Source organism: Notolepis coatsorum (assembly GCF_963971535.1).
Source record: "Notolepis coatsorum genome assembly, chromosome: 18".
Classification (NCBI taxonomy): Eukaryota; Metazoa; Chordata; class Actinopteri; order Aulopiformes; family Paralepididae; genus Notolepis; species Notolepis coatsorum.
The window spans coordinates 29,395,957-29,408,345 of record NC_140182.1 but is presented as its reverse complement, the minus strand read 5'-3'; positions in this window follow the sequence as shown (position 1 = coordinate 29,408,345).

The following is a 12,389-nucleotide window of genomic DNA, read 5'->3' as shown; positions in this document are numbered from 1 at the left end:
TGATGGAACTAGAAGGGATATTGATATGCGCGGGAGATTTTAATGTAGTACTGAATCACGACCTAGACACCACGAGTACTAGAAAAGGACGGGCACCAATCAGTAGATATATGAATATTCAGATGACGGAAATGGGAATTACAGATGTTTGGAGGGGGATGCACGCCATGGACAGGGAATACACACATTACTCACACCCGCACGTGACATATGCGAGAATAGACTACTTTTTGATGACGACGGGGGACAGTTACAGGGTACGGGAGAGCAGAATAGGAGTAGCGGACATATCGGATCACAGTGCCATATATCTGACAGTAGATCTAGAAGGGAGACGGAGGAACACGATCTGGAGACTAAATGTAGGAATATTAAATAACAAGGGGGTGGTGAGTCAGATCAAGGAGGAGATAGCCAGATACAAGGAAGAAAATGACAACGGGGCGGTAGATCCGAACATTCTATGGGACACACTGAAGGTGGTGATAAGGGGGAAATTGATGGAGAAGACAGCAATGCTGAAGAAGGCCAGAACGGAGACATATCACAATCTGATAGGGAAGCTGAAGAAGCTAGAGGGGAGACACCAGATATCAAAAGAACAGGAAACGCTCGGAGAAATTAAAGAAGTAAAGGCCAGGATAAATAGGGAATTATTGACGGAAATAGAAAAGAAAGCGAGGTTCATGAAACAAACGTACTATGAAGGGGGACCAAAAGCGACCAGACTGTTGGCTAGGAGAATTAGGACGCAACAGAAGTTGAACACGATACACACAATAAGGGATACAAAGACTAATGAAATATTGAGAGACCCAGCTGAAATCAATCAATCAATCAATCAAATTTATTTATAAAGCACATTTCACATGACGCGTGTCAACCAAAGTGCTGTACAGAGGGTAAATACACAAGATACATATAGACAACAATCACACTCCGTTTTATGGGAGGGCACACAGGCAAACACATAGAAAAACAGGGCATGAGTCAGTGAACGGGAAAGGCTAGTAGGTAGAAGTGGGTTTTGAGCCTCGATTTGAAGGCATCTATCGAGGGGGCGAGCCTAATGGAGGTGGGGATGCTGTTCCACAGTTCAGGGGCTGCGATAGCAAAGGCACGGCCCCCCCTGAGCTTGAGGTTAGACCTCCGGACTGTCAGGAGCCTCTGATCGGCTGACCTGAGGGACCTGGTGTTGGAATAGGGGGATAGGAGGTCTGAGATGTAGGAGGGTGTGTGACCATTAAGGGCTTTAAAAACAAATAGGAGAACCTAAAATCTATCCTGTAGCGTACTGGGAGCCAATGAAGGGAGGCAAGGACAGGGGTGATGTGGTCTCTCTTGCGGGTTCCGGTCAACAGTCTGGCAGCAGCGTTTTGTACCAGTTGTAAGCGGGACAGGGAAGACTGGTTAATGCCTATATAGAGGGAGTTGCAGTAGTCTAATCTAGATGAAATGAAGGCGTGGATGACTCTCTGAAGGTCTGCAGGGGAGAGAAGGGCTTTGAGTTTGGCAATGGTGCGTAGTTGGAAAAAACATGCCTTTACCACTGAGTTTACTTGTCTGTCAAATTTAAATTGTGGATCAAAAATGACACCTAGGTTCTTGACATACGGCTTGACCAGGGAGGACAGGTTGCCAAGGCTGTTGGTAAGGGTGGTGACAGCGTCTGGGGGACCGAAGAGGATTATTTCGGATTTGTTTTGATTTAGTTGTAGAGAGTTTTGTGCCATCCAACATTTAACATCATCCAGGCAGGATATGAGACTGTTAAGTAGAGACTGGTTGTTGGGTTTCAGGGAAACATAAAGCTGTGTGTCGTCAGCATAACAGTGAAAAGAGATGTTGTGCTTCTGAATGATTGGACCAAGGGGTAGCATGTAAAGGGAGAACAGGATCGGGCCAAGGATGGACCCTTGTGGGACCCCACAGGAGAGGGAGGTTGAGGGGGAGGAGCAGTTGGCGATGTTGACAGCAAAGCTTCTATTTGTGAGATAGGAGGAAAACCATGCTAATGCAGTGTCACTGACACCAACCCCATGTTGGAGACGATCTAATAAAATGGTGTGATCAACAGTGTCGAAGGCTGCACTGAGGTCAAGCAGCATTAAAATAGAGCAGTCACGGTTGTCAGCGGCGAGGAGTAGGTCATTTGACACTTTAAGGAGGGCTGATTCTGTGCTATGGCCAGTCCTTAACCCTGACTGAAATAGAGAGGACATTTAGAGAATACTATGAGAAACTATACACACAGCCAAAAGCAGCGGGAGAAGAGGAAATAGAAGCATATCTGGAGAAGCTAGAGTTACCATCGATAGGGAAAGAACAGAATGAAGAATTAAATAAAATAATTACAGAACGAGAACTGGAAGAGGCAATTAGTAGAGCTAAAAACAACAAGTCTCCGGGGAGCGACGGATTCCCATCGGAATTCTACAAGACATTTAGAACTGAATTAGCACCCATGTTAGGGGCGGCGTTCAGACACACGATGGAAGAGGGAAAAATGCCCCCCTCGTGGAAGGAAGCCATAATCACCACGATACCGAAGGAAGGGAAGGATAGGGAATTATGTAGTAGTTTCAGACCTGTGTCCATACTCAACGTGGATTACAAGATGTATACATCGATAATATCAAAGAGATTTGAGACGTTTATGCCAGACATTATAGATGAAGATCAAACTGGATTTATTAAAGGGAGACAGACATAGGACAACGTGAGAAAGACATTACACATAGTAGAGGAGATACAAAAACAAGGTGGTAGCGTGGTACTGATTAGCCTAGATGCAGAAAAAGCATTCGACAGTGTGAGCTGGACATTTTTATATAAAACATTGATGAGGTTCGGACTGAACGGGAGGGCGATGAAGATGATCAAGGCGCTATATCAAGAACCGACAGCGAGGGTTAAGGTGAATGGCAGCTTGACGGATAGAATCAGATTAGAGAGGGCTACCAGACAGGGATGTTGTCTCTCACCGACGCTCTTCGCCGTTTTCATAAAACCACTGGCACAACTGATCAGACAGACCGAGGACATTAAGGGAGTAAGGATAAAGGGAACGGAATATAAACTAGGCCTGTTTGCGGACGACGTGATAGTATACATGAGGCAACCAGACAAGAGCTTCCCGGCACTGATGGATCTACTGAAGGAATATGGCCACTACTCAGGATACAAACTAAACGTGACAAAGACACAGACCTTAGCATGGAACTATACCCCAACGACGGAAATTAGGGAACAGTACGGGATAAGATGGGACATGGACAAGATTAAATACTTAGGGGTGAACATCACGAGAGGGGTGGAGAAACTGTTTGAGGCGAACTATACACAGATAAATCAGAACATCAAGAGAGACTTAGAGAGATGGACAGTAATGCCCTTGGACTTCAATTCAAGAATAGAGGTCATTAAAATGAACATACTATCAAGGTTACTGTACCTATTCCAGTCACTACCGATACAAATACCACAGAATCAATTCAGGGAGTGGGACAGACTGATATCGAGGTTCATATGGGCGGGGAGAAGACCACGGGTCAGATATAAAACACTACAACTACCAAAGGAAGAGGGAGGGATGGCAGTACCCAGCCTACAAGATTATTACTATGCAGCACAACTGAGAGCAGTGACGTGCTGGTGTAACGACAGATATGAGGCAAGATGGAAAGACATTGAAAAAGAAGGGGAGGGATACAAGGTACAAGCTCTGGTGGGAGATAGGGAACTATTTAAAGAAAAAGAGGGACTATTAGATCCAATCACCAAATGCACCTTGACTATATGGAACAGAGTAGTAAAAACACACAAATTGGAGAAGCAGTCAGGGGTTCTGAGATGGGTAGCACATGACAAGAGATTCAAACCAGGGAGGTTAGACCATGGATTCAGAAGGTGGGAGAGGGGGGGGGGGGGGGGGGCAACAGCGATATGCAAAATGATAGAGAAGGGGGAAATGCAGACACTACAAAAATTAAAGGAGAAATTTGGACTAGAAAACAGGGACCACTTCAGATATCTACAGGTTAGAGACTACTACAACAAAGAAATAAGGGGGGCCAAAGACGAAGAACAGAATGGAATAATAAAGATGATAGTATGGGCATACGAAGGGGGGCAAGGAAGAGTAATATCAGCAATATACCGGGCTATAATGAACAGCAAGGGACACACGACCGATTACATAAGGGAGAAATGGGAGAGAGAGCTAGAGATAGAAATAACAGGGAAGGAATGGGGGAACATATGCAGGTGCAACATTCAACAACAGGATCGAGGATATGGAAAGAGTTTGGATGGAAAAACATAATCAGATTCTTTATAACCCCAGAGCTGAAGGGAAAATATACACCAACACAAAGAGCATGCTGGAGGATGTGTGGGAAGGAGGGGGCAAATCACACGCACATATTCTGGGGATGTCAGAAGCTGAAGGGGTATTGGGAGGAGATAGGGGAGGCAATGATCAGAATATTAGGATACGGATTACCACAAACAGGACTGGTGCTTTACTTAGGAGACCTGACACACGAGGGAATACAAGGGGGGGACAAATATTTAATAAAGATAATGTTGATAGCGGCCAGAAAAGCAATAACGAGACTGTGGTACAAGGAAGACCCACCGACAATAGCACAATGGGTAGGAATAGTGGAAGAGATACAGGATATGGAGAGGATAACACACATGCTGAGGTTACAGGAAGAGAAATTTGGAGAAAGATGGGGTAAGTGGGAGGATTACAAGGAGAACGAAAACGACATCACAGAGGAAGAACCAAATACACCACAAGAGGGCGAAGGGTAAAGGAGGAAAGAGGTTCAAAGAGGGTCTCTGAACCCATGTCACACACTTAATGTTTTCTAATTTCATTTTGGTTTAAGGTATGACAACTGTTTTATGTTTTTTATTTGCTTAAGTCAGTATTTTTTTTATTTTTCGTCTTTTGGATATTAAATTTTTTTATTTATTATTTATGTCTGATTAATAGTGTTGTTGATGTTATTGTATATGTCGTGTTGTTTGTCTATAAATGTTTAATAAAAAAATTTAAGTTTAATCGCCTGCTCCACAAGAGGGGGAAACACACTCGACCACTGTTACACCCCGTTCAGAGCCGGCTACAAGGCTGTAGCGGCTCCACCATTGATGGGTGCTACAAGCTCAAGCGATCACGACTCCATCTTGTTAATTCCGGCTTACAAACAAAGATCACGTGACGGCGTCGTGTCACGTGAGACAAAAAAATTGACAGACGAATCAGAGGCCACGCTTCAGGACGCGCTCGCAGACACGGATTGGAATATGTTTCAAGGAAGCGCCAGTGACGTCAGCGAGCTCGCGGACACCGTGGTGAGCTACATAACAACAATAGCTGATAGTATTGTCCCCACGAAAAAGGTGCAGGTTTTCCCAAACCAGAAACCGTGGGTGGACAGTACTATCAGAGCAGCTCTGAACTCTCGCACCACTGCTTACAACCGGGGCAGAGAGTCAGGAAACATAGAGGAGTATAAGGCTTCAGTCTATACTCTGCGCAAGGCTGTAAAACTTGCAAAACGGACATATGCTGATAAACTGGAGACACAAATGGCACAAAACGACACAAGAGGCTTATGGCGGGGACTGAGGACAATAACTGATTACAAAGTCAGCGCCCCCTCAATGGGGAGCGACGATGCCTCTCTCGCGGACAAACTCAACTCTTTCTACGCTCGGTTTGGTGTAGACGGTGGCGCCGCTGGCTCAACGGCTAGTGACGTCACTGGCGCGCCGGCTGTTGTGGAGGGGGGGGGGGGGGGGGCAACCGCGGGGGGGCGGGGACGCTCTCTCGTTGTCGGAACACAGTGTGAGAAGAGCATTTATGCAGGTGAACACCAGGAAAGCGGCTGGCCCAGATGGTATAACAGGACGCATACTTAAGTCCTGTGCCAACCAGCTAGCCCCGGTGTTCACCGCCATATTTAATCAATCCCTGGCGGAGTCAGTGGTCCCTGCCTGCTTCAAGATGTCTACCATCATCCCTGTACCGAAGAAACCCTCCCCAACATGTCTCAATGACTACAGACCGGTGGCACTCACCTCTGTGGTCATGAAATGTTTCGAGAGGCTGGTCAAGGATCACATTTGTGCCTCCCTCCCCAGTGATATGGACCCTATGCAATTTGCATACAGGACAAACAGGTCCACTGACGACGCAGTCTCCCAGGTACTGCACAGCACCCTCTCTCACCTTGACCGCCAGAAGTGGGGCTATGTGAGACTGTTGTTCATTGACTACAGCTCAGTGTTCAACACCATAGTCCCCACCAGACTGGTGGACAAGCTGATCGAGCTGGGTCTGAGCTCCGCCCTGAGCGCCTGGGTACTGGACTTTCTGAGTGAAAGACCCCAGGCGGTCAGGGTGGGGGGTCAGACCTCCAACACCATCACCCTGAGCATCGGGTCCCCCCAGGGCTGTGTTCTGAGCCCCCTGCTGTACTCACTCTACACACACGATTGTGTGGCCAAGTTCAGCTCCAACTCCATAGTGAAGTTTGCAGACGACACGGTGGTGGTGGGGCTGATCTCGGACAACGACGAGAAGGCCTACCGGGAGGAGGTTGAGGTACTGGAACGCTGGTGCCAGGACAACAGCCTGCTCCTGAACATTGGTAAAACCAAGGAGCTGATCGTGGATTATAGGAGAGGACAGCAGGAGACACACACACCACTGATGTTAAACGGGGCTACCGTGGACAGGGTGAGCAGCTTTAAGTACCTGGGGGTCCACATCTCAGAGGATCTGACATGGTCAACACACATAGACACAGTCGTAAAAAAGGCGAAGCAGCGCCTCTACCACCTGAGACAGTTAAGGAAGTTCAGAGTATCGGGGAAGATACTCCAGTCCTTCTACTCCGGAGCTGTAGAGAGCATCTTGACTGGAAACATCACTGCCTGGTATGGAAACAGCACGGCACAGGACAAGAAGGCCCTACAGAGAGTGGTGCGCTCAGCCGAGCGTACCACGGGTATTGCACTACCTCCCCTGCAGGTTCTATACAACAAGAGGTGCAAATCCAGAGCCTGCAGAATAATGAAAGACCCCCAGCACCCCAATAACAGCCTGTTCCAGCTGCTGAGGTCAGGCAGACGCCTGCGAACCCCAGCTACTAGGACAGAGAGGCTTCGGCTCAGCTTCTTCCCCCAGGCCATCAGAGCCTTGAACAATGAACACTGAGTGCCACAGAACACTGAACTTTCCACACACAAGCACACATGAGCACACACACGACACACACGCTGTGCATGCTCACACACTAGCAGCCACTTTAACATGAGCAGGCACACACTCATGCTGCACACGCCCACACTTATGGCCAAAAAGGAAAGGTCACTTTAAAAATAGTATAGCAACAGTAACAGTGTATTGCACTACCAAAGGACCTAGCATGTCCTACATGCTCTGTAAATAACTATGTACAGATACCGAGATGTCCCACCATGTTACCTGTTTATTGCACAATGTTGTTTTTTATTGGATTCTATTATATGTTGTACCATTGTATTGCACATCGTTGCGGGCAAGACCACCCGCATTTCATTGTATACTTGTATGCCGTGACAAATAAAACTCTTGACTTGACTTGACTTGACTACTACTAACGCAACGTGGCTGTATGCACCACCGGTCTTCAGCGACGCTCGCCTGGTGATATACTTGAGTCACTATAGCCGTTAGCAGCATGCTAATACACCGCTCACACTTCTACTATAACACGTTATCTTTTTTTTGTATTTTATTTTTTTATTATTTTTTAAACAAACATATAAACAAACATGACAACACACGATAAGATATACAAGCATTAATTGTCAGGGCACATCCAATGAGATCACCTTTTAGTTAGTTGTCTTATATAAGATATACCCATAATACCTGTTATCTAAAAAAAAAAACTACACACATATGCTCAGCTCGAACCCCCCCCTCCCGGACCCCACCTTGAGAAGTACCTCCACTATCCCTCGCACCTAACCAGACACTACCATTATAAGCTAGCTTTTATTCTCTCCACCACTTCTAACCACATTGACATTTTGGATTCATTGAGACCCAGAATTCTTGCTGTAGATATTTCATGGTAAATTACATCGAGATATGTAAGAAACCAAACTTTACGGCAATACCGAGGGGTGTACAGGTATATTCCAAGATACGAGTTTTGATATTTGTTGGGTCACATCTTTCCAGAATGCCTTAACTGGTGAGCAGTCTCAATACATGTGCATAAATGTCCCTTCGTCCCCATTTGTACATTGGGTGCATTTGGAATCTTGTTTGAGCCCCATTCGGCACAGTCTTATAGGAGTCAAGTATGTCCTGTGAATATAGTTAAGATTGATTTGTTGATGATCCGGGTTCCTTGATGTAAGTCGGACATTTGCCCAGGCTCCTTGCCAATCAAAGTCATTTTCCAGGTCTGGTATATCCCTCCTCCAGACAGAGTCAAGTTGGAGGGTTTCATACGAGGACGTTAGTAATTGATGATAAAATTCTGAAACAAAACCTCTCGATGTCTCTCTTGCGTAGAAGAATTTGTGGTATCTGTGGTGTTCAATTGGTCTGTCTAATGGAACACCGTGAGACTTCAAACTTAGCTCTAACTGTTTGTGAAAAAGCCATGTGGACTTGGTGAGATAAAAAAATTTGCGTATTTCTTTATCACTACAAAAACCCTGTTTGTTAAAAACATCCCCTAATGAGTGTATGCCTTGCTCTTCCCATATAGGGAATCTTATAGGTCGTTTTCCAATTAAGAGAGCATTGTTATTGAATAAGGGAGTATGATTGTGCCATTTTTGTGGGTTAGGATTTTTTTTTTGTGATTCACGCCATATCCGGATCGCATGAGTAATTATGGGGCCACATTTTCGTTCACAGTGCTTGATTGGTAGTTTAGTGTATGCTATGTCCTTCAGTCTATGTGGGGCTACTATGTTTTCTTCTATTTTTCTCCAAGATGCTAATGCTTGGGAGTCAAACCATGTTGTCAATGGACTTAATGAGTACGCCTTAAAATATAGGAAAAAATCTGGAAATGCCATGCCACCATCTGCTTTATTTCTCTGTGCGGTGGATCTTTTTATACGTGGTGGTTTGTTATTCCAAATAAATTTGTATGTAATCTTTTCCAGTAACCCTCTGGAGGGGGTAACGGTAGCATTGAACAGAAGAAGTTGATTTTAGGTAGTACATCCATCTTAACTATTGATATCCGTGCTTGTACTGTGTTTTTAAGTTTTGCCCATCTATCAAGGTCGTCTTTGATTTTGTTTTGGATTTTTGTGTAGTTGTGCTTCACCGTTTGTCTTATGGTAGGGAATATTTCCACTCCCAAGCATCTGAAATGTTTTACCATCGGTATCTGTCCTGGGAGGGTTGTATCTTTTTTTGCAGGGGTGTTAAGTGGAAGGAAAGCCGACTTCGGCCAATTTATCTTAAATCCCGATAAATCACCAAAGTCCTCAATCAACTTGAGCAGATGAGGCAATGTGGTGTTGGGGTTTTTCATGAACAATATTACATCGTCCGCATATAAACAAATTTTTTGTTGTGTGCCCTTGATTACGATAGGTTCTATGGATTGGGATTGTCTTATATATTGTGCTAAAGGCTCTAATGATAGATTGAACAGTCCGGGACTAAGAGGACAACCCTGTCTGGCAGAGCGTGATACCGGAAATATTTCGGAGATGATTGTGCCTGTTGTAATCATGGCCGATGGGTCTTTGTATAATACTTTAATCATATCGATGAATCCTTTTCCTAACCCCATCCTTTCTAGCACTGCCCACAGATACGACCATTCCAGCCTGTCAAAGGCCTTCATAGCATCCAGGGACAGCATCGCCTTAGGTATGGTGTCCTCCTTGTCGGCATCAAGTACGTGCAGTATACGTCTTATGTTCTCAGTGATCAGGCGGCCTCCTATGAAGCCAGTTTGGTCCGGGTGAACTAAAGACGTCATATGCTTTTGTAATCTGATGGCTAATACCTTAGAGTACAGTTTGATATCTGTTCCGAGGAGGCTTAAAGGTCTATAACTACCGCACTCGTTGGGGTCTTTGTCTTTTTTAAGGAGGACTGTTATGAGTGCAATATTGTCATTTTTATGGAAGTTCCCCTCCTTGACTGAGTATAAGATCATATTTAGTAATAAGGGGCCAATTATGTCCCAACAAGAAAGGTACATTTCTGATGGGAAACCGTCTCTTCCAGGAGCCTTACCACTTTTCATTGCGGTTATGGCCTTCTTGAGTTCCTCTAGTGTGATCGGTATTTCTAACTGTTTAGCGTCATCCTCTGAAAGTTTAGGGAGAATAATTTGATTAAGAAATGTGTCCATTTTGTTTTGATCGAAGGTCATTTCTGATTTATATAAGTCGGAGTAGAATACTTTGAATGTATCGTTTATTTTTACAGGATCTGTTACAAGTACTTGTTGTGCTCTAATGGTAGTTATATCTGCAAATGTTGCATTAATTCTTAATCGCATGGCTAATAGGTGGCTGGGTTTGGAACCATGGGAGTACTGCTGTTGTCTTGTGCTGCGTATTTGTATTTCCGATTGTTGTCTGTATATGGCATTGATCTCTATTTTTAGTACGTTAACTTGATTTTCTAGTCGAGTTGAGTTGTTGTATTTCAGAGAATTAAATAACGTTGAGTAAAGCGTTTCCAGCTCATCCAGTTTTGTGCTTTGATTCTTGCGCATTTTTGGAGGAAAAGCTATCCGTGAAGTCTTTGATCATTCCCTTTACCGACATCCATATTATTCTGGGGTCTTGCACCGAGTTTGCATTCTCCCGTTGGAATACTATAAGAGCTTCTTTGAGTTGTGTAATGAATTCCTTGTTGTTAAGCAGCAACGAGTTAAATCGCCATCTTGGGGCTCGGGAGGATAGTATACCAAATGTACCTTTAAGGAGTAAATAACAGTGATCTGATAGTGCGTTGGGTATCATTTCCACTTCATAATTATCAAATAGTCTCTGTGATGCAAAGACATAATCTATTCTGGATAGTGTATTATGTCTCGCAGATCGACAAGAGTACTTTCGGGTCGTGGGATTAAGTAACCGCCATAAGTCATTTACACCTGTAATCTTTGACCAATCCTTTAATGCCTTCGATGAATTCTTTTGTTCGCTGGAAAAGGCGAGGTAAGATTTGTCCATCCTTGGGTTCCAGATGGCATTAAAATCCGCTCCTATTATAAATGAGTAATCGGGAATGTCTAACATTGCATTGGTTAGTGTAGTGAAGAAATCTTCTTCGTACAAATTTGGGGCGTATACCGCTATCAACGCTATTTTCCTGTTCTTATGTTCAATCTTAGCTATAGTTATCCGACCTTCTACATCAGACCATACTCCCTTTAGTACAATATTCAACTTACGTTTAACGACTATTGCTACACCCCGAGTTCTCGTACCAATAGAGGAGTGACTGATATTATGGTATATGTTGTCCGCTAATTTATCTATGTCTTTCCCTAGAATGTGTGTTTCGCTTAGCAGAGCAATGTCCACATGTTCTTTTTTCATCAGTGTGAGCACGCTTTTGCGTTTGAGTTGGTTATTTATTCCCCCGGTGTTCCATATCATTATATTCAAACTAGCCATAGTCTATACATGTTGCATTGTAATTTTTGGTAATGCTTCTAGAGTGCGAGGCAATAATAGATATACATCCCACTAGTGAGGTCCCGTTGAGAGCCGAGCTTAAAAACATACATATATACAAATAAAAATCCCCTACCCTTCCCTCCCACCGAGAGTCGTACAGGATTGTGTTCCATGAACACAACCTTTGCGTATGACTCCCTCCCTTGCACCACCGGATATCCCAGAATTATCCAATTATCCTTAACATTCCTATGTATACCATAGGATCTAACACTCTAAATTCTACCATAAGTAGAATGTCGACTGTGGCTTGGCCACTTACCCGTAAAAAATAAATAAATAAAAATTTAAATGAGATAAACTAAAAATAAAGACCAAAAATAAGCTTCAATTGTCATGCCCTAATCACTTACATTTGATATGAATTTGTGTAATTTATAGTAACCCATGAATAATATGAAGGTATTGAACTGAAGAGAGAGCCTCAATAAATCAGAGAGAGCGGATGAAAAAGAAAAAAAAACAAGTAAAAGGAAGAGAACATTAACTTAGATCTTAAAAGAGCATTGCTATGCTTAAACATCTAAAGTATAAATTGGAGAAGTAGTGAAATTATTTCCCATTAATAAAAAACAGTTTTTAAATACGTATATGCAGCATTTCCCCTGACCGGGGTGGGCGATGATCGTTGTGTAGAGTGA